This window comes from Schistocerca gregaria, chromosome 2 (assembly GCF_023897955.1).
Source record: "Schistocerca gregaria isolate iqSchGreg1 chromosome 2, iqSchGreg1.2, whole genome shotgun sequence".
Lineage (NCBI taxonomy): Eukaryota > Metazoa > Arthropoda > Insecta > Orthoptera > Acrididae > Schistocerca > Schistocerca gregaria.
The window spans coordinates 236,367,618-236,389,562 of record NC_064921.1 but is presented as its reverse complement, the minus strand read 5'-3'; the positions used below and the strand labels follow the sequence as shown (position 1 = coordinate 236,389,562).

At 45.6% G+C, this 21,945-nt stretch overlaps 1 protein-coding gene across 1 annotated transcript in view; it reads left to right on the top strand.

The window, feature by feature from the left end:
* The window catches only part of LOC126336767 (suppressor of lurcher protein 1-like), a 4,187,167-nt gene that overhangs the window by 4,077,209 nt on the left and 88,013 nt on the right, over positions 1-21,945 (top strand). The window lies entirely within an intron of this gene.

Sequence of the window (21,945 nt, the reverse complement as noted above, 5' to 3'; positions counted from 1 at the left end):
TTGCTGATGGACTACGTTTTCTAAGGACTCTCCCAATGAATCTCAACCTGGTACCACCCTTACCAACAAATTAATTTTATATGATCATTCCACTTCGAATCATTCCGCACGCATACTCCCAGATATTTTACGGCTATCATATAATCATACAATAAAGGATCCTTCTTTCTATGTAATCGCAAAACATTACATTTGTCTGTGTTAATGGTCAGTTGTCTCTCCCTGCACCAAGTGCCTATCCGCTGCAGATCTTCCTGCATTTCGCTACAATTTTCTAATGCTGCAACTTCTCTGTATACTACAGTATCACCTGCTAAAATCCACATGGAACTTCCGACACTATCTGCTAGGTCATTTATATACAGGGTGTTACAAAAAGGTACGGCCAAACTTTCAGGAAACATTCCTCACACACAAAGAAAGAAAATATGTTCTACATCTACATTCATACTCCGCAACCCACCCAACGGTTATGTGGACCTGTGTCCGGAAACGCTTACTTTCCATGTCAGAGCTCATTTTATTACTTCTCTTCCAATCACATTAATCATGGAATGGAAACACACAGCATACAGAACGTACCAGCGTGACTTCAAACACTGTGTTACAGGAAATGTTCAAAATGTCCTCCGTTAGCGAGGATACACGCATCCACCCTCCGTCGCATGGAATCCCTCATGCTCTGATGCAGCCCTGGAGAATGGCGTATTGTATCACAGCCGTCCACAATACGAGCAGGAAGAGTCTCTACATTGGTCCGGGATTGCATAGACAATAGCTTTCAAATGCCCCCATAAATGAAAGTCAAGAGGGTTGAGGTCAGGAGAGCGTGGAGGCCATGGAATTGGTTCGCTTCTACTAATCCATGGCTCACCGAATCTGTTGTTGAGAAGCGTACGAACACTTCGACTGAAATGTGCATGTTGTGTCGTGCTTGTAAAGTCACATGTTCTAGTAGCACAGGTAAAGTATCCCGTATGAAATCATGATAACGTGAGTGGAAGAACATGAGGCCCAATCCAGACATCACCAATAATGCCTGCACAAACGTTCACAGAAAATCTGTGTTGATGACGTGTTTGCACAATTGCGTGCGGATTCTCGTCAGCCCACACATGTTGATTGTGAAAATTTGCGGTGAATCGAGGAAGTACAGTACATACTGACGAAACTAAAATGAGCTCTAACATGGAAATTAAGCGTTTCCGGACACATGTCCACATAATATCTTTTCTTTATTTGTGTGTGAGGGACGTTTCCTGAAAGTTTGGCCATAATTTTTTGTAACACCCTGTATATTGTGAAAAGCAACGGTCCCGTAGCACTCCCCTGTGGCATGCCAGAGGCCACTTTAACGTCTGTAGACGTCTCTCCATTGACAACAACATGCTGTGTTCTGTTTGCTAAAAACTCTTCAATCCACCCACACAGCTGGTCTGATATTCCGTAGGCTCTTACTTTGTTTATCAGGCGACAGTGCGGAACTGTATCGAACGCCTTCAGCAAGTCAAGGAAAATAGCATTTACCTGGGAGCCTGAATCTAATATTTTCTGGGTCTCATGAACAAATAAAGCGAGATGGGTCTCACACAATCGCTGCTTCCGGAATCCATGTTGATTCCTACAGAGTAGATTGTGGGTTTCCAGAAACGACATGATACGCGAGCAAAAATCATGTTCTAAAAGTCTACAACAGATCGACATCAGAGATATAGGTCTATAGTTTTGCGCATCTGATCGACGACCCTTCTTGAAGACTGGGACTACCTGTGCTCTTTTCCAATCATTTGGAACCTTACGTTCCTCTAGAGACTTGCGGTACACGGCTGTTAGAAGGGGGTAAAGTTCTTTCGCGTACTCTGTGTAGAATGGATCTTGGTATCCCGTCAAGCCCAGTGGACTTTCCTCTGTTGAGTGATTTCAGTTGCTTTTCTATTCCTTGGACACTTATTTCGATGTCAGCCATTTTTCCGTTTGTGCGAGGATTTAGAGAAAGAACTGCAGTGCGGTCTTCCTCGGTGAAACAGCGTTGGAAAAAGGTGTATTGCTTCTCTATACATGCGCGCATGATAATGGGATGTTAGAAAAAGAACGCGTGTCTCACTAAATTTAATTTCCTGGTCCCCATCTCGAAAAACATGCTCAACTACGGCCGATTTTTCGATGTCTTCGGCTAAGCGGGTGTTTACAATTCTTCTCGTTGTTCCAATATATACTTGACCACAACTTCATGGAATTTTGTATACCCCAGGTATTGTTAGGGGGTGTCGGGCGTCTTCCGCAGTTCTTAAATATTTCTTAATCTTCTTGGTGGGTCTGAAGATTGTTTCGATCCCATACTTGGCCAGAACTTTCCCGATACGGTCCGTGACTTTATTAATGAACGGTAGGAAAACTTTTCCAGTAGGTGACCGTTGTTGCTCTGGACTTCTGGCTTCTTTTTTTTTTTTTTTCTTTGACGGAGGGCTCGATCAATTTCCTTGCAGGTATATCCCTTTTTCATGAAGGCTGACCGTAAGTGGTTTAGTTCATCTTGCAAGTAAGCCGGCTCGCAGATTCTGTTGGCTCTGTCCACCAAGGTTTTTTGCTTAGGATGATGGTTTGATTCCTTGTGGAGGTATCGATCCGTGTGAGTGTTCTTTCTATATACCTTGTGGACCAGCGTCCCATCCACCCATTTAATTACCTCTATGCGCTCTATAAATGAGAGAGTACCTCAGTGGCAATAGGCGGAAGATCTCAGAAGATGTCTCCCGCAGATGGAGACGAAACGTTAGGTGGAAATTTTATACATCGCCCACGGCCTCTCAGCCCGGAAGTTTTAACTGAAGACAACACCGGCCGTGAAAGCCTACACTGTATTAAATGTTTACAGTTTCATAAAAATAAAAATGGATGTTTTATTCAAGAGAAAGACCTTCATATACTGAGCAGGTCAACGACGTGTTGGTACAACTCTGGCCCCTGTGTAAGCAGTTATTCGGCTTGGCATTGATTGATGGAGTTGTTGGATGTCCTCCTGAGGCATATTGTCCCAAATTCCGTCCAGCTGGCGATTTAGATCGTCAAAATCTCGAGATGATTGGAGGGCCCTGCCCATAATACTCCAAACGTTGTCAACTTGGAAGATGTCCGGCGACATTGCTACCCAGGGTAGGCTTTGACAAGCACGAAGACAAGATGAAGAAGCTCATGCTACTGGAAAGTAGCACAGCTTACACCAATATTCAAGAAAGGGTATAGGAGTAACCCATTGAATTACAGACCCATATCACTGACCTCAATCTGTAGTAAGATTTTGGAGCATATACTGTACTCGAACATTATCAATCACCTTGAAGAAAATGACTTATTGATACACAACCAACACGGATTCAGAAAATATCGTTCTTGTGCAACACATCTAGCTCTTTATTCCCATGAAGGAATGAGTGCTGTTGACAAAGGATCTCAGATACATTCCACATTCCTAGATTTACAGAAGACTTTTCACACCGTTCCTCACAAGCGACGATCAGTCAAATTGCGTGCATATGGAGTATCGTCCCAGTTGTGTGACTGGATTCGTGACTTCCTCTCAGAGAGGTCACAGTTCGTCGAGTTCGTCGAGTAGAACAGAAGTGATATCTGGCGTTCTGCAAGGTAGTGCCATAGGCCTTCTGCTGTTCATGATTTATATAAATTATCTACGTGATAATCTGAGCAGCCGCGTTAGATTGTTTGCAGATGACGCTGTAATTTTCCGTCTAGTAAAATCATTAGACGATCAATTCCAATTAGAGAATAATCTAGAGAGAATTTCTGTATGGTGCGAAAAGTGGCAATTAGCACTAAACAAAGAAAAGTGCGAGGTCATCCACATGGGTACTAAAAGAAATCCGATAAATTTTGGGTATACGATAAATCGCACAAACCTAAGGGCTGTCAATTCGACTAAATACCTAGGAATTACAATGACGAGCAACTTAAATTGGAAAGACCACGTAGATAATGTTGTGGGGAAGGCGAAACAAAGACTGTGCTTTGTTGGCAGAACACTTAGAAGATACGCCAAAGCCACTAAAGACCCAGCCTACGTTACAATTGTCCGTCCTGTGCTGGAATATTACTGCGCGGTGTGGGATCCTTACCAGGTAGGACTGACGGAGGACATCAAAAAATTCCCAAAAGAAGGGCAGCTCGTTCGTGTCATCGCACAATAGGGGTGAGAGTGTCACTGATACGATACGCGAGTTGGGGTGGCAGTCACTGAAACAAAGGCGGTTTTCTTTGCAGCGAGATTTATTTACGAAATTTCAATCACCAACTTTCTCTTCCGAATGCGTAAATATTTGTTGTCACCCACCTACGTAAGGATAAATGTCATCATAATAAAATAAGAGAAATCAGAGCTCGAACGGAAAAATTTAGGCGTTCTTTTCCCCCACCCGCCATTCGAGAGTAGTAGTATGAAAATGGTGCGATGAACTCTCTGTGCGGCGCTTAAGTGTGAATTGCAGAGTAACCATGTAGATGTAGATGTGGAACTGGCATTATCTTGCTGAAATGTGTGACAAGGACGGCTTGCCATGGAGAGCAACAGAACGGGGCGTAGAATACCGTATCGTCATATCGCTGTGCTGCAAGGATGTCGTTGATAACAACCAGAGGGTCCTGCTACGACGCCTCAGACCATCTCTCCTGGTTGTTGGGCCACATGGGCGTCTCCAAACACTTCTTCGGTGGTCATTCGAAGCGGAAGTCATAACTCAGGACCATTCTATACCAATTAATGAGATTCAGTCCAAAGACGTGTATGGAACGCCCCAGACAGCGGTGAGATACCAATCTGACAGTCATCCACCATACGGTCCGACAGCCAGGACTGATGGTTTGGGGTCTCAACCACTTTGGTTGAAATCCGACAACCGATACAGCATAGCGGTATATCAACGGTATTCTACGTCCCGTTTTGTTCCTCATCATGGCAAGCCATGCTGGGGCCGCGCGAGATTAGCCGAGCGGACTGAGGCGCTGCACTCATGGACTGTGCGGCCGGCCCCGGCGGAGGTTCGAGTCCTCCCTCGGGCATCGGTGTGTGTGTTCGTCCTTAGGATAATTTAAGTTAAGTAGTGTGTAAGCTTAGGAACTGATGACCTTAGCAGTTAAGTCCCATAAGACTCCGCACATATTTGAGAAGCGATGCTGGGTTTATATTTCATCAGTATAACGCCCGCCCGCACACAGCGAGAATATCTATTGCTTGTCTTCGTGCTTTCCAAACTTTACCTTGGCAAGCAACGTCGCGGAATCCCTCCCCAACTGAAAGCGTTTGGAGCATTATGTGTGGGGCCGTCCAACCCTCTTGGGATTTTGACGTCTGACACGACACGACAACTATATCAAATAATGGCAAGCCGAATAACTTCCTTCATAGGCTTTATACTTCGACCACGGCCTATCAGCCCGGAAGTTTTAAGCGAAGACAATACCGGCAGTGAAAGCTTACATTGTATGATCTTTCATGGTGTGTCGTTTTTTTTTTTCTTTGTCCTATACAACTTCAAAAACGATAACTAGATAACTAGAGGAGTCGCCATCTCCCACTCCGGTCGTCCTTCACCATCATGAAATATGGGGTATCATCCGCCAATCGACCGGATGGTCTAGACCTTTTGGTCGGCCAGGTTTTACGTGACGATCTCACCACACTGATGCGGCAAAACATTATGGCCACAACCCACCGCGAGAAGGAATGACATCTTGTAGAATCGCGGTATCGTGACTCGGTAAGGAAGCTATATGTGTGGAGCAAAGATGATCTGGTAATCACTCAGGGGACGATATGGACCGCAGTCGGAAAAAAACCCAATGACATAAGCGACTTTGACAAAGGGCAGATTGCTATGGCTCGGAGCCTAAAAACTAGCATCTTGAAAACGGCGAAGCTGTGCGGCTTTTTCGCGTGGTGCTCTCATGATAGTCTGTAGAAAATGGTAGAATAACGGTGAAACCACGAGCAGGGGAACAAGGTTTGGCAATCTAAGCCACATCACCGTGGAGGTCGTTGGCTTTTCCGCTCAGTAAAGCTCGACGGGTGATCTGTAGTAGACCAGACGACCGACCGCAGTGCTGGTGAAGGCACAGGTGTTTCGGACTACACCATTCAGCGCACCTTGTTGATCTTAGAGCCCTGCTGCAGACGACCTCTACACGTCCCCATACTGCCCCAATGATCCAATGATATCATCAACTAGCTGTCAGACGTGGCGTTCCCAGATATTCATTTTTCCTATTTTCTATTAGGAACTATAACAAAAAACTGCTTTTATAAGAACTATCGAATAAATTTCGTTTCCATGAAATTATGAAACAGTAGTACAAAGAAATGTACGTAATGCAGGAATGAAGAAATGTCATCCCGAAGAGTTTCTGTACGCTGGACGCAGCTGCTTCGCATGTCTACAATGTGATTTTGTAAACATCTGTATCGTCACGCATCTTCATACCTCTATAGACGACTATCGTTTCCGCCTACAGCCGTTCATACTTTGCAGTTGAAAGCTGTCAAAAGCGCCGCCAGATATTAGGGATTTCCTTAACTTGACTCGACTGCAGTGGTGTCTTAGTAGTAAAGGATGAATTGTTTAATACTTCAAGCATGATACGGCATTTTTGTCACTTATCGCATTGTTTATGGCGTATTATCTCTTGAAACTTGTATCGTACAATGATATTACTGAAAAACCATAGAAACTGGTACAGGTGCCTAATATCGTGTAGGACCCCTCGGAGCACGCAGAAGTGCCACAACACGACGTAGCATGATCTTGACTATTGTCTGAAGCATTGCTTGGGGGAACTGACACAATGAATTCTGCAGGTCTGCCCATAAATCCGCAAGAGTACGAGGGGCTGGAGAGCTCTTCAGTACGGCATGTTGCAAGGCATCCAAGATATGAGCAATAATGTACATGTGTAGGGAGTTTGGAGACCAGCGGAAGTTTTTAAACTCAGAAGAGTGTTACTGGAGCAACTCTGTAGCATTTATGGACGTGTGGGTTGTCGCATTGTCCTGCTGCAATTGCCCCAGTCTGTAGGAATGCACAATGGACATGAATCGATGCAGGTGATCAGACAGGACGCTTACATACGACTCACCCGTCAGTGTCTTATCTAGACGTATCAGGGGTCCCGTATCACTCCAATTACACACGCTGCACACCATTACAATGCCTCCTCGAGCTTGAACAGTCCGCTGCGGACATGCAGAGTCCATGGATTCATGAGGTTGTCTCCATACCCATACACGTCCATCCGCTCGATACAATTTGAAAGGAGTCTCGTCAAACCAGGAAACATCCTTCCAGTCGTCAACATTCCAATATCGGTGTCGATGAGTCCAGGCGGAGTAGAAATCTTTCAAAATCTTCAAATGTGTGTGAAATCTTATGGGACTTAACTGCTAAGGTCATCAGTCCCTAGGCTTACACACTGTTGTTGTTGTTGTTGTCTTCAGTCCTGAGACTGGTTTGATGCAGCTCTCCATGCTACTCTATCCTGCGCAAGCTGCTTCATCTCCCAGTACCTACTGCAACCTACATCCTTCTGAATCTGCTTAGTGTACTCATCTCTCGGTCTCCCTCTACGATTTTTACCCTCCACGCTGCCCTCCAGTGCTAAATTTGTGATCCCTTGATGCCTCAAAACATGTCCTACCAACCGATCCCTTCTTCTAGTCAAGTTGTGCCACAAACTTCTCTTCTCCCCAATCCTATTCAATACCTCCTCATTAGATACGTGATCTATCCACCTTATCTTCAGTATTCTTCTGTAGCACCACATTTCGAAAGCTTCTATTCTCTTCTTGTCCAAACTAGTTATCGTCCATGTTTCACTTCCATACATGGCTACACTCCAAACAAATACTTTCAGAAACGACTTCCTGATACATAAATCTATATTCGATGTTAACAAATTTCTCTTCTTCAGAAACGCTTTCCTTGCCATTGCCAGTCTACATTTTATATCCTCTCTACTTCGACCATCATCAGTTATTTTACTTCCTAAGTAGCAAAACTCCTTTACTACTTTAAGTGTCTCATTTCCTAATCTAATTCCCTCAGCATCACCCGATTTAATTTGACTACATTCCATTATCCTCGTTTTGCTTTTACACACTACTTAACCTAAATTATCCTAAGGACAAACACACACACCAGTTCCCGAGGGAGGACTCGATCCTCCGCCGGGACTAGCCGCACAGTCCATGACAGCAGCACCCTAGACCGCTCGGCTAATCCCGCGCGGATATAAATCTTTGTGTCGTGCAGTCATCAACGGTGGTCGAGTTGGCCTTCGACTCCGAAAGCCCATACCGATGATGTTTCGTTGAATGGCTCACCCGCCGACAGTTGTTGATCGCCCAGTACTGAAATCTGCTGTAATTTGTGGAAGAGTTGCACTTCTGTCACGTTAAACGAATCTCTTCAGTCGTCGTTGGTCCCGTTCTGGAAGGATCTTTTTCCGGCCGTAGCGAAGTCGGAGATTTGAGGTTTTACCGGATTCCTGACATTCACGGTACACTCGTGAAATGGTCGTACGGGAAAATCCTCACTTCATCGCTACCTCGGAGATGTGTCCCATAGCTCATGCGCAGACTGTAACACTACGTTAAAACTCACTTAAATCTCGATAACCTCCCATTGTAGCTGCAGTAACGGTTCTAACAACTACGCCAGCCACTTGTTCTCTTACAAAGGCGTTGCCTAACGCAGCGCCGTATTCTGCCTGTTTACATATCTCTCTATTTGAATACGGTGCTAAACCACTTTCTTTGGCGCTTCAGTGTAATTTTGCTCGTACATTCAGTGGTACATCTTTATACTCGCTGCGATATGTGTTCCGATTATAGTGGTAAAGACGTAATAAATTCAAATGTCATACATTATACAGCAGTTCTTCACTTTTCTTAGTGCTGATGTCGTCATTTATCCTGTGTGTCATATTATCATATGATTTTTTAGCTGCTCCCAAATGCGTATGTGGACAGTGTCTGCGGAATGAATTGCGAATAGACTGAGTAGAAAATAAGGAATAAATTTAAACGTCATGCACAATGTAGCAGTTTTTCACACATCTGTGTGCGTGAGCCCTGCCTTCTGAACTTTGTGTGATACCATGATATACTTTTGTAGCAGCATTTAGCGCCATATGTGAATTGTAGCTTTGAAATACACTTAGCAGCACTGAAGTGATAAATTTAAACGTCAGGTATGTTGCAGAAGTTTCTCACGCATCTCACTGTTTATGGCGTCGCACCTTCTGAACTATGAAAGGTAGGTAGTTGCTCCACCCACAGCGATTTTTACTTAGCAGTAAGGGACATGTATACGACGTTCGGCTAAAATCAGTACAGTGGTTTGGGAGCAGATGTGGAAAACACACATACACATACATCCGTATTTATTAGTAATTATGGACTTATGGATTACAGTAGGAATGTGCACGGAATCGACACTGGAATTTGGATCAGTGGAAACGTATCACCTGGTCCTATGAATCATGGCTCTTGCTACACCGGGTCGATGGTCGTGTCTGGATACGCAGTCATCCAATCTAACGACTGGACGAAACATGGCTACCACGCCACGGACACAGGCCTTTGGCAGTAGCTCCATGCTATGGGAGACATTCCAAACAAGAACAACTGCCAAGATGAGAAACAGATATCCTCGGTGTAACGAAGCAGCTAAAATCACGTAATAAAGGCAAGGCCTCCGGTCCAGATTGTGTACCAAACAGGTTCCTGTTGATAAACTAGCTCCATATTTAGCAATAACATAGAACCACTCGCTCACAGAAAGATCCGTACATAAAGACTGGAAAATTGTTCACGTCACACCAATACCCAAAAGGGAAGTAGGAGTAATTCACTGAATTACAGGCCTATGTCACTAACGTCGATTTGCAGTTGGGTTTTGCAACATATACTGTATTCGAACATTAAGAAGTACCTCGAAGAAAACGATTTATTGCCACGTAGTCAGCACGGTATCAGAAAACATCGTTCTTATGAAACACAACTATCTCTTTATCCTAGTGAAGTAATAAGTGCCATCGACAGGGGATGTCAAATTGATTCCATATTTTGAGACTTCCAGAAGGATTTCGGCACCGTTCCACAGAAGTGTCTTCTAACCAAACTGCGTGCCTACGAAGAATCGCCTCAGTTGTGCGACTGGATTCGTGATTTCCTGTCAGAAAGGTCACAGTTTATAGTAATAGACGGAAAGTCATCGAGTAAAACAGAAGTAGTATCCAGCGTTCCCCAAGGAAGTGTTATAGGCCCTCTATTGTTCCTGATCTATATTAACGACACAGGATACAATCTGAATAGCCGTCTTAGATTGTTTGCAGATAATGCTGTCATTTACCGTCTTGTAAAGTCATCAGATGTTCAAAACGACTTGAAAAATGATTTAGATAAGATATCTGTATGGTGCGAAAAGTGGCAATTGATCCTGAATAAGGAAAAGTGTGAAGTTATTTACATGAATACTAAAAGAAATCAGCTAAATTTCGATTACGCGATAAGTCACACAAATCTGAACGCTGTAAATTCAACTAAATACTTAGGGATTACATTTACAAATAACCTGAACTGGAACGATCACATAGATAATACTGCGGGTAGATCAAACCAAAGACTGCGATTCATTGGCAGAACACTAAGAAGGTGCAACAGGTCTACTAGAGAGACTGCTTACACCATGCTTGTCCATCCTATTCTGGAGTATTTCTGTGCGGTGTGGGATCCGCATCAGGTGGGACTGATGGATGACATCGAAAAAGTACAAAGAAGGGCAGCACGTTCTGTATTATTGCGAAACAGGGGAGATAGTGTCACATACTTGATACGTGAATTAGAGTGGCAATCAATAAAACCAAGGCGTTTTTCGTTGAGGCGGTATCTTCTCATGAAATTTCAATCATCAGTTTTCTCAAAAATGGTTCAAATGGCTCTGGGCACTATGCGACTTAGCTTCTGAGGTCATCAGTCGCCTAGAGCTCAGAACTAATTAGACCTAACTAACCAAAGGACATCACACACATCCATGCCCGAGGCAGGATTCGAACCTGCGACCGTAGCGGTCGCTCGGTTCCAGACTGTAGCGCCTAGAACCGCAAGGCCACACCGGCCGGCCTCAGTTTTCTCCTACGATTGCGAAAACATTGTGTTGGCACCCACCTACATAGGGAGAACTGATCATCACGATAAAAAAAAGAGAAATCACGGCTCGCACAGAAAAATTTAAGTGCTCGTTTTTCCCACGTGCCATTCGAGAGTGGAACGGTAGAGAGACAGCTTGAAGGTGATTCACTGAACCCTTTGCCAGGCACTTTATTGTGAATAGCAGATTAATCACGTAGATGTAGATGTAGACGTTCATCGGCCTTTCCATGGAACTTCTGGTAGCAACAGAAGCTACCATGACAGCTGTCGACGATGTGAACTTAATTACGGACCGCATCCATCGCTTCGTGCTTTATACCTTCCCAATGGTGTTGGCGTTTTCCAACAGGATAACTGTCAGTTTCACAATCCCAGAATGCTGATATAGTGGTTTCAGGAGCATAAAGTAAACTCTTATTGATGTCTTCAATACCAAATTTTAATCTGCACCCGTTGTTACACATCTGGAACTTTATCAAGCGCCAGCTCCGCGCCGACAGGCCACCGGCCAAATTATGTCAATTTCGTAACCTGTGTGTAGACATCTGGTACCGCATTCCTCGGATAACCTAACCAGAATTTGCCGAATCCTTGACATGCAGATTCGCTACTGCACTCAGCTTCGACAGTACATCAACATACTATTTACCATGATGTCATAATACCTCAATTCATCAGCATATCTTTCCATTAAAGTTTGGATTTCGGCACTTGTTGAACTTTTTTGTAAATCCTTACATTGCAGTAGAGAATTATGATTTCTCGAGATCAACAAGTATGTCCAACATATCCATTGCATGTAGTAGTGTGGGGCGGCGGGTGGAATAAATGTTTTGTATTAATGCTGTTGTTTGCCGTTCTCAACACTGGCTCTCTAACTACAATATTGGCAACCAGAAAGTGATTAGCAAAACGTGAAGCCTGTAATTAGAATTCCTAGTGCCCACTTCATCTGAGAAATACTTTTATAGCTACAGCTTATACCTCTGAGGAATTAGGAGATTGTCTGGGATTCATAATCAAAAACCATTCTCTCTAAAATGTTCACTATATTCTGAAAGTCACAGACCAAAAAGAATCCACACAATCCAACTACCAGAGCAGTTCAGAGTATAATGCGCTGATGCAACTATAACTGTTCAAATTAAATGTTTAAGTTAATGCTCGCCGTAATTTGATGATAATGTTCATCAAACGCCACGCTATATAATGGTAGAATGTCTGTCCTGCGGCGGCGTGAAAATATGACAAACGCGAACCGAAGATAGATCATTAAAGTCATCCCAGAATTAACACTTCACTCGAAAACGATTTCGTGGTTACGCATATCCCGAGTAACTTATTACTGCATCCGAGGCTGTTTATATCAACGATACCGACGCGGCGCTACTCCCGCACAGGTGGTGCGCTAATCAGCGTCTGGAGAGAAGTGGGGCCTTCCTTCTTCTTTGCTTCAGCCTGACAGAGACAGATTGGTCTCTGTTGTTCGGTGGAGTCTAAGCTGGTTGGCTATTCCTCCAAGCTGGCGGTGTGTGTGGGTTGTCCTTTCGTTGTGTTTATGTCCTTTCAGTCTGCTGGGACGGCGTTCCTGGCGTGCTTGCAACTTATTGGTCGCGAAGCAGGTGTGGCCATCTGGTGGCGTTGAGACGCTGCACACGGTGGCCTAGTGCTCGGAGGAGCGGATTTGTTGACTGCATGGTCTTCTCGTAGAAGAGTCGTGCAGCCTGGCGAAACCTCTCTCTAACAGTTGGAATGTTCGAGACTCGGTGAAGGTCGTCCGACGGGAAGTCCCGAGGGAGGTGCAACGCCAGCCGTAGGATCCGGTTTTGGAGTCGTTGTAGTCTTCCGACATGGCTCGCTGCGGCGTTGCCCCAAACCACAGCGGCGTAGTCGATGAGTGGACGGATTAGAGTCAGATACATCGCAACACCCAGGTCAGGTGGGAGTGCAGTTGATGGATTGAGGAAGGGGTAGAGCTGTGTCATTCTACCCCTGACCTTTTTGACTATATCATCGATGTGATGTCTCCAAGTGAGCCCTCTATCCAGCGTTACACCCAGGTACTTTGCTGTAGTGCCCCAAGGTACGGCGGTTCCCCTAATGGTGATCTGCGGTAGAGCAGCTGGAATATGTTTCTTCGTGATGAGGAGGGCTTGCGTCTTAGCCCCATTGAAGCTGAGGCGCCACCTCCTGGCCCACTGACTAAGTGTGTCAGCTGCTGCTTGCATGCGTCGTTGGAGTAGAGCTGCATTCATGCTCCTTGCGTACATCGCTGTATCATCTGCGTAGAGGGCAAGATGGACCCTGTCCATCCGCGGCATGTCTGCAGTATACAGGATGTAGAGTATGGGGCCGAGGACGGAGCCTTGGGGAACTCCAGCCCTGACCAGACGGCGCGTCGACAAGTCCTCCGTGCGGACATGGAAGCTTCTGTTGGCGAGGTAAGATTGTAGAAGGCGGACATGCGGCAGGGGCACACCGAGGTCCAGAAGCTTGAAAAGGAGCCCCTCATGCCATACAGAATCGAACGCCCGTGAGACATCCAGGAAGATGGCCCCGAAAAACTCCCGTCGTTCGATGGCATCAAGGGCCTCTTCGACTAGTCGAAGCAGTTGGTGCGTTGTTGCATGACCAGGGTGAAAGCCACATTGTTCGTCTGGCAGTAGACGTTCTTCCTGAATGTGACGTTGTAAGCGTCTGAGATAAAGTCTTTCAAAGACCTTGCTGACCGCTGGTAGTAAGCTGATAGGCCTGTAGCTACTTGGTAAACGAGGGTCCTTCCCAGGCTTCTGGATGGGCACTACCTCCGCATGTTTCCATGCTTGAGGATAGTGTCCAGTGCGGAGAATGTTGTTGAAAAGTCGAGCCAGGTGTTCTATGGCTGCTGGTGGCATCTGTAGCAGCATTTCATTTGTGAGCTGGTCAGGGCCTCCCGCCTTGCGCTTGTTGAGTCGCCGAAGTTCTACGGAGACTTCATCAGCATCCACCTCTTCGATGTGATCGTCGTCCACAGGTGCATTGAGGAATACCGGAAGACGTTGTGTAACCAGTCGAATGTGATCCGGATCCATGGGGTCCATGGTGGGCTGGAAATTTCGTTCAAAAACATCAGCGATGGCGTTGGCTTTGTCCGCTGGGCTGCTGGCGATGTTTTGACCGACTTGTAGCGGCGGTATCCTCTGTCGTCGGCGGAGGAAGAACTGCGTGGCTTTCCAAGCAGTACCATCATCAACCCGAAGAGTGGCCAGGCGGTTGGACCATTCCTGATGGCGGTGATTTGCAACGGCAACCTTTATCTCTCTCCTCATCCGGTTTAGTGCCCTCTTCGTTGCTGCGTTTCGTGTCAGCTGCCATTCACGGAATAGGCGATTTTTGGTGGTTATCGCCTCCATTAGATGTGGTGGCAGTTGCCGTGATCGGTCAGGTGGTTCAGATCGCGGCCGCGGTGTGGCCCGGTGCACCGCCTGTATAGCACAGTCTTGAAGGAATCGGTCATAGCCATCAACTCCAACCTCAGCAGCATCTGGTGCATCTCGGAGGCCCTCAGCAATCAGCTCCTGGTATCGGATCCAGTTGGTGTTCCTGGTCTGGATTCCTCTCCGCGACACTGGCTGAGCATCGACATCGATGTCAAAGATAACTGGAACATGGTCCGAGGATAAGGCGTTGCAAGTGCTGGCAGTTATAACATAGGGCACCCCCTTGGCCACCGCAATGTCAAGCACGTCTGGAAGTCCACCATTGTTAGGAAAGTGCGTGGGATCATGAGGTCCGAGGATGATGGCGTTCCACCGCTGTGCGACTCGGAGAAGTTTTCGTCCATGGTTGTTGGTAAGACGAGAATGCCATTCAGTATGTTTTGCATTAAAATCACCGCCGGCAAAGACCTTTCCAGGTAATGTCAGCAGCGCTTCAACGTCCTGTTGGAGTAATTGCCTGCCAGGTGGACGGTAGACAGCCACAAACGTGATGCGCCCATGTGAGGTGTCAACAGCTACAGCAGTTGCCTCCATCGCTTGTAGTGGCGGAAGCTGAATCTGATGGTGCGCCAGTGAAGTCCGGACGTAGACCGCAGTACCACCGCCATGAGTTGGTCTGTCAGTCCGATAGCACACGTAGTTCGCTGCTCGGACGTGAACTCCAGGCTTGAGAAAAGTCTCCGAGACGAGGCAAATGTCAACGGCTTCATCTCGCAGCAGCTGACGAAATTCGCCATCTTGGGTGCGGATGCCCTGGGCATTCCACACGCATACAGTGACTCCTCGTTGACTACGGGCCATGCTGGGTCTTCAGTGGTCCGGTGGTGATTGCCTGAACGGCTGCACTAACAGCGGCGATGAGTTGCCGCGGGATATCCCTGAGAAGCTCCCGAAGTTCTTGCAGGAGGAGCTTCATTTCTTCCATGCTGGAATCGGCCGCCTGGGAGGGTGCAGATGCAGCGTGTGGGTGTTGAGCTGGGGTTTCCACGACGACAGCCTGGCGTCCCTGTTGGGAGCGGTCGTGTTGTCCCTGGTCTTCACTCTGTTGCTGATCAGGACGCAGTGCTGGTGGTCGCGCTGTGCCTCGTGGACGGCGGGCCTTCTTGTTGTCTGCAGCTGTTGCAACAGTGGCTGGCGCCGTCGCAGGTACGGGGGCCTGCGGAGAGGAGCCAGGGGAAACAGCAGCAGCAAAACTGACTCCAGGTCTGACTGGTGCAGGCCGCTTTATTGAGCCAGGGCGCTGGCCACGGCTCCGTGCCGCAGCCCGTTGGAAGCTGGAACAGCCGCGGTAAGAGGCAACATGTTCTCCCCCACATCCAGCGCATTTGGGCGGTCCATCTGTCCGCTGCCGTGTGCAGTCGCGACTAGCGTGCTCCCCTGCACACTTAACACAGCGTGGGGGTAGCGTGCAGAACCGTGCTACATGCCCAACCATTTGGCAGTTGTAGCACTGAGGTTCTCCCCTCTTCGAGCGGAGTTTTTCTGTAGTGACTGGTGTCGCCGCTATCTTCGTGACCTGCCACAGCCCACGGTTGTGTGGGATATCACAAGTGACCACTAGGACCAGCGGCGTCTCCTTTCTGGTTCGGCGAGACGGTAGGCGGGTTATCGACCTGAGTCCAAATCCATATCCCATATCCTCCAGTTGCTGCCGGATGTGATCCAGGCTGTAGTTTCGAGGGAGCCCTCGAAAGACGATCTTTAGCGTCTTGTCCGTTGCCGACGGTTAAGTGTAGAACGGCTTTTCCTGTTCTCCGAACGCAGCCGTAACCTTTCTGTAGTCATCAGCTGTTTTCAGTGTGACCTTGTACAGGTTGGTGCCAGCAGGCGTGATGACTACGTTGTCTTGGCCAACAAGACGAAGCAGAATCCTGTAGAGGCCGTCGTAGTCTTCAGTATGTTGGACCACAATAGGCGGCGGCCTTGGTTCACTCTTCTGAGTAGGTAACTCCACACCCTCAGCGAGCTCATCATAACTGTTTGTCGTCGGAACCGGCGGTGCAGATGACAGTTGAGCCTTCCTGGCCGGCCGTTTGACGAGTTGAAAACCTTCCTCATCGACGACGACATCCGCCGGTTTTGCCTTCTTTCCCTTAGGAGGGGCTCGAGTAGTTCCTGTGGTGGTGGTCGCCCTTCTTTTCTTCGTCCTGGTGGAGGTGGACGCTTCATGTCGTGCCGCCGTCTCGTCGTCAGATTCGGGCAGCGGTACTTGCAGTGCAGCCGACTCGAAATCCATAGTCGTGTCCGATGACGATGCCTGGGTCGTCTTAGGTGGGGGGCCGGATAGGGCCGCCGGCAAAGCAAGCTCTGCCGGACGGCGATCCGCCACACCCTTCGCTGTACGGACATCCTCTCGCTCCGACATCTCAGCGCAGACTCGTGTGTTGTGTTGTGGCGTGCGTTCCTTCTTCTCGCGTAGCGTTCTTACATATAAAGCCGCGGTGCGGACGGCTAAGGGAACGCCTCATCAAATCTGCACTCCCGACTTGCCGCTCGGCTAGTAATGCCCCACTTTAAGTTATCGAATAAATCATTGCTTCCTGTGCTGATGGCCGATGAAGCTTTCAGTTTAATTGTGCAATCAGCACACAAGTAAGTAATCATAAAAAAGTCTGACGTGACTAAGTCAAATATTTTGGGCGAGAGAATTAATTTAATTTTATCACACGCAGTAGACGAGCTTTGAACTTGCTCTTTGGAGATACGCTATAGCTATAGTTTTATAGTTATTCTGTTGAATCTTCGCACATTTTTATGATTATAGCGGATCTCCCTTCTGCTTAAATTTAAAAATCCTAGCTTTATTTATTCGCCTACTTAATCTATGTTGCTTCCTTAATTTTTAAGATATAAACCAGAAAATCATGAATTTTAACTAAAATTTTAATTTGTGAGATCGAGAATACTGTTCCTACTAAAATATTATGCAAAAGGAATCTTGATATAAATTTTTAAGTTTCTAGCTCTTTTCTGTTGCGCCAGTGATTTTTACAGAAAAACGTCCAAATTTCGAAAATGGTTAAAGTTATTGAACTGATATTCAACACATATTGATTTAATATTACTCCTGACATGCTAGAAATGTTTCAGGTTATTTACTTGATTTTTAAAGTATTGCACAACATTCATGACGTCAGAAATAGTTACTGCGGGCTAGGCAGGCACACAATGGAAAGACTGATGTGAATTTTATAAGGCGTGAGTATACTGCTTCCCTACAGTAGCTACCTCTCCACTGTGTCATCTTGTGAGTAGATGAACTCCATGTGCTGCAATGTCATCTCGTCGACTAGAGAGCGACATGTGGTGCTCGGCCTCGTCCCTGTTAGGTGTAAACACCATGTCCGGCGAGAAATCATATTAGTCCTTTCTATAGCTGTATTTCATTTTTATTCTTTATTACATTTGGTAGAAACCTAAACACTCGCCTCCTTTATCTGGCATTTCCTCTGGCTTCTGCCAAAAGAGCCGGGTCTTTTGTGTCTCTTCCACTTGCATGAAACCTACGCTTGATCTGCTTTCACCATTTTTTTCGCTTTTCAAGCCAGTAAACATCAGCTCCTTGACGGGTGACAATGTCCCAGGGCAACAGCTCCATTATTGCTAGCAGGCCATCTCTTGGTGAAGTGCCAAAGGCTCTAACACTTCTCAGCATAACGTTTCTATGGACTCTTCGCACCGTGACGACCGGCCTGACTCTACGTAGTGTATAGGCCCCTATACTTGTTCCATAGACAACGACTAAGCCCACCCTTTTGTCATGTTAGCTGAAAGATGAAAATTTATCTCACCTGTACTTACAATTTTATTTAACAAAGCAAGTGTTTTATTACTTGCTTCCTCTACTTGCGGCCCGTAGTTCAATTATTAGTCGAGGAAGACGCCCAAGTATATGACCTTGTTTTGTCTTCTACTGTTTTCATAATTTACTTTCATCTTCAGGTTACGATTAAATTTTTCTTTCAAAAAGTGTTATTGGACACCATCTATCAAGTATTTCAGTGGGCGCGACGGGAATTTTCACGAATTGTTTTCTTGAGTTCCTGTGAACCAGCAGAAGAAAATCATCCGGGTGGGCCACGGCTCCGACACGGCTGCTTCTTACCGCATGGTGTTCAACAGTGGCTCTTCTCTGGTCACCCATAAACTAGTTGATGTTTCTTATTTTGCGAGAACTGAAGGGAGATTTGTTTAACTGCTAACAATCATTCAACAGCCAAAATCGCATTAAAAAATTAAGACAGATGGTTCCAACGGACTGTGCTGTCATCTTCAGGTCTTAAAATATTATGTGTTCATTTTGCACAGCTGCTCTATTTTTATCCACTTGACATCTTGTGAGTGAGGTCAGAGTAAAATGAACACGTTTATTAACAAAAGATCTTAAGACCTGAAGATGACAGCATAATCTTTTGAAACTAGTTAAGTTAAATAAAAAAATTCTAAATTGGTCGTAACAGCTTATGGGACCAAACTGCTTAGGTCATCGGTCCCTAGGCTTACAGACTACTTAATCTAACTTAACTTACACTATGGACAACACTCGCACCCATGCCCAAGGGAGGACTCGAACCTTCGACGGGGAAAGCTGCGCGAACCTTAAATTTTAAAAAATGGGGTATTTTATGTGATATTGGCTGTTGAAAAGCTAACACTAAAAAGTTTAACTGCACTCGGGACCTTGAGGGCACCCTTTGGAGACTTTTCTCAGCAAGTTGCGGGAAGCGAGCTTAACTACTCTGTTCTTTACGTAGCCCTCCAAGCGACCGAAGACGCCCCATCTGTCGTAAGCAAGAGAAGAGTGACGACCGACAAAGCTTGTCGACGGTCCTCACTAGGTCGTCAATCGCGACCCCCACAACATAGCTACAAGTGGATTCAACGATCAGTTCCAAGGACTTATTAATACCAACCCCGGTTGACAGGCAGCCGTCCCTCTCCCCACAATAACATGCAAGAATCACCGCCAACAGACCCACATCCTCGCTCAGCAGATTAACGGACGTACCAATTCAGTATTGATTTGAAGAAAGCCAGAACTTGTAAGGGGATACTAACTAGTGACAGATGTACACACAGCCACCCGCGTTGAAATCTCTAAACTATTTCCCTGGCCACCGTAAAACCAACATCAGCTATTCTTTATCCACTCTAGCTTAGACTTCGGTATTAGAGCCTGTCGTCGCATGCTGCAGACTGAATGGGGTACCGAAGTGGTGGCATCGGGCGGAGACGGTCGATCTATTCAAATCAGTACGCCAGTATGTGCGCGTTGTCGGTGTTGCTGATCTCAATGCAGGAACGTACAAACTTCGAACGACGATCTATGGAATTCAAGTCAGTTTGTCTTCTTCGGACAAATCGGGGGATGTACATAAACGCAAAGCTTTTATTTTTCGTACAAGAAGGAAGGTGTTTCTGGTAAACCTAGAATGAGGACTATAATAATAGGAATACGTTTCCGAATCTATGGTCTAAAATCGCTAATTTTTTTGAAATCACAAGTTTCGAACAACTTGAAAAATTAATTATTATTGGTGATACGTTACCGTACATTACACTAGGGGACCTGGCACTGCGTCACAATCACTAAATATGTATAAGAGTCTCCCCCCACCCCTCCTCCCTTTCTGTCCATCTCCTCCCCACTCTCTCTGACATTTAATCATATTTATTGTTAATGCAAACGAAATCTTTGATGGGAGTTGACATCACTTAAAACGAATAGTTAAACTGATTGGGATCATTGGTATATGGTGTGAGAGAGAGTTCTCTTCCGCTGATGGGACTGTAATGGTAGTAGTTTAAATGACAGTATTTCTCAATTTTTAATCTTCGATGGTTCAGATTCCGTAACAGTAGCCTAATCATAAGCTAATAAGCTTTACCGACAATCATTCTTCCCACGCACTATTCGCGAATGGAACAGGGTTGGAGGGATCAGATAGTGGTACCGAAAGTACCCTCCGCCACACACCATTAGGTGGCTTGTGGAGTAAGATGTAGATGTAGACGTAGACTGCTTTTTGTTAAAACCGACTTTTCAGGAGGAATCGGACAACATATTACTTCCCCCCACATACATCTCGCGTATTGACCACGAGGAGAAAATTCGAGAATTTAGAGCCAATACAGAGCTTTACCGACAATCATTCTTCCCACGCACTATTCGCGAATGGAACAGGGTTGGAGGGATCAGATAGTGGTACCGAAAGTACACCATTAGGTGGCTTGTGGAGTAAGATGTAGATGTAGACGTAGACTGCGTGGAGTAAAATAAAACTGCATACTGCTGTGTATGCAGTTTTTGCTTTATATTAATCTCCTTCCAAATGTTTATTAGAGTATCATGTAAAATGTTGAAGTAAATCTAACACAACCTTTCCGAGATTTTTGTTAAGAAATTTACTCTGATATATAAAGGTTTCTCCAATCGAGAGACCAGTTTGATGATACCGTTACGGTAGAATGTTTGACTTTGTTGACGGAGCCGTAACATCACCTGTGCTTGCTTCATCGCTATCAAAGTGAAGAACACGAAAGTGTTCTTTCAGTTTTGTAAACAGATGAAAATCGGATGTGGCCAGGTCGAACTTTATGGAAGATGATCGATGACAGTGGACTCAAGGTGCTCGATTATATGTGTGTTTTTTTAAAAATATAAGGCCTTTGTCCATTCGAAAGTTTATTAGAGCTTCGTGTAAGTATGTTAATAAATCGCTCAAGAACTTTTCGGGATATTTGGAAACAGCATTAAATATCTTTTTTTATATAATATTGTGGATTATGCATGTTCTGTGGCTGTCTAGCCATTTCAGCCTCTTGTTTGAACTTAATACAGCATGTCGCCTGCAATACAGGCAAAATCTGTTTCGAAAATTTTAGGCCTTTCTTATAACCTCAGGAACTTGTTTGTTCAAGTGAGAATATGGATTTTGATGCTTGAAGTCCACTGTAGTGGATGTTGTCTGGGTTGTGGTAGGTGGGCATTAGCTGTCTACTAATTATTATTATTATTGGTTAGTGGTATTTTAAAACGGTAGGGTGGTGATTCTGTTACACGAGGCTTTGTACAAAGGTGGTAAATGTGTTTCCTCTTTTCAATGTTTCAGGGTTTCAGAGTATCTTACTGTAAAATCTATGTTTGTCTTTAACATATATAGTGCTTGACATTCATTGAAGGTTAATTGACAAATTCCGTTTTGCTGAATTCATTTGAAATGTGCAGTGTGTGTCACCACAATTCATCTC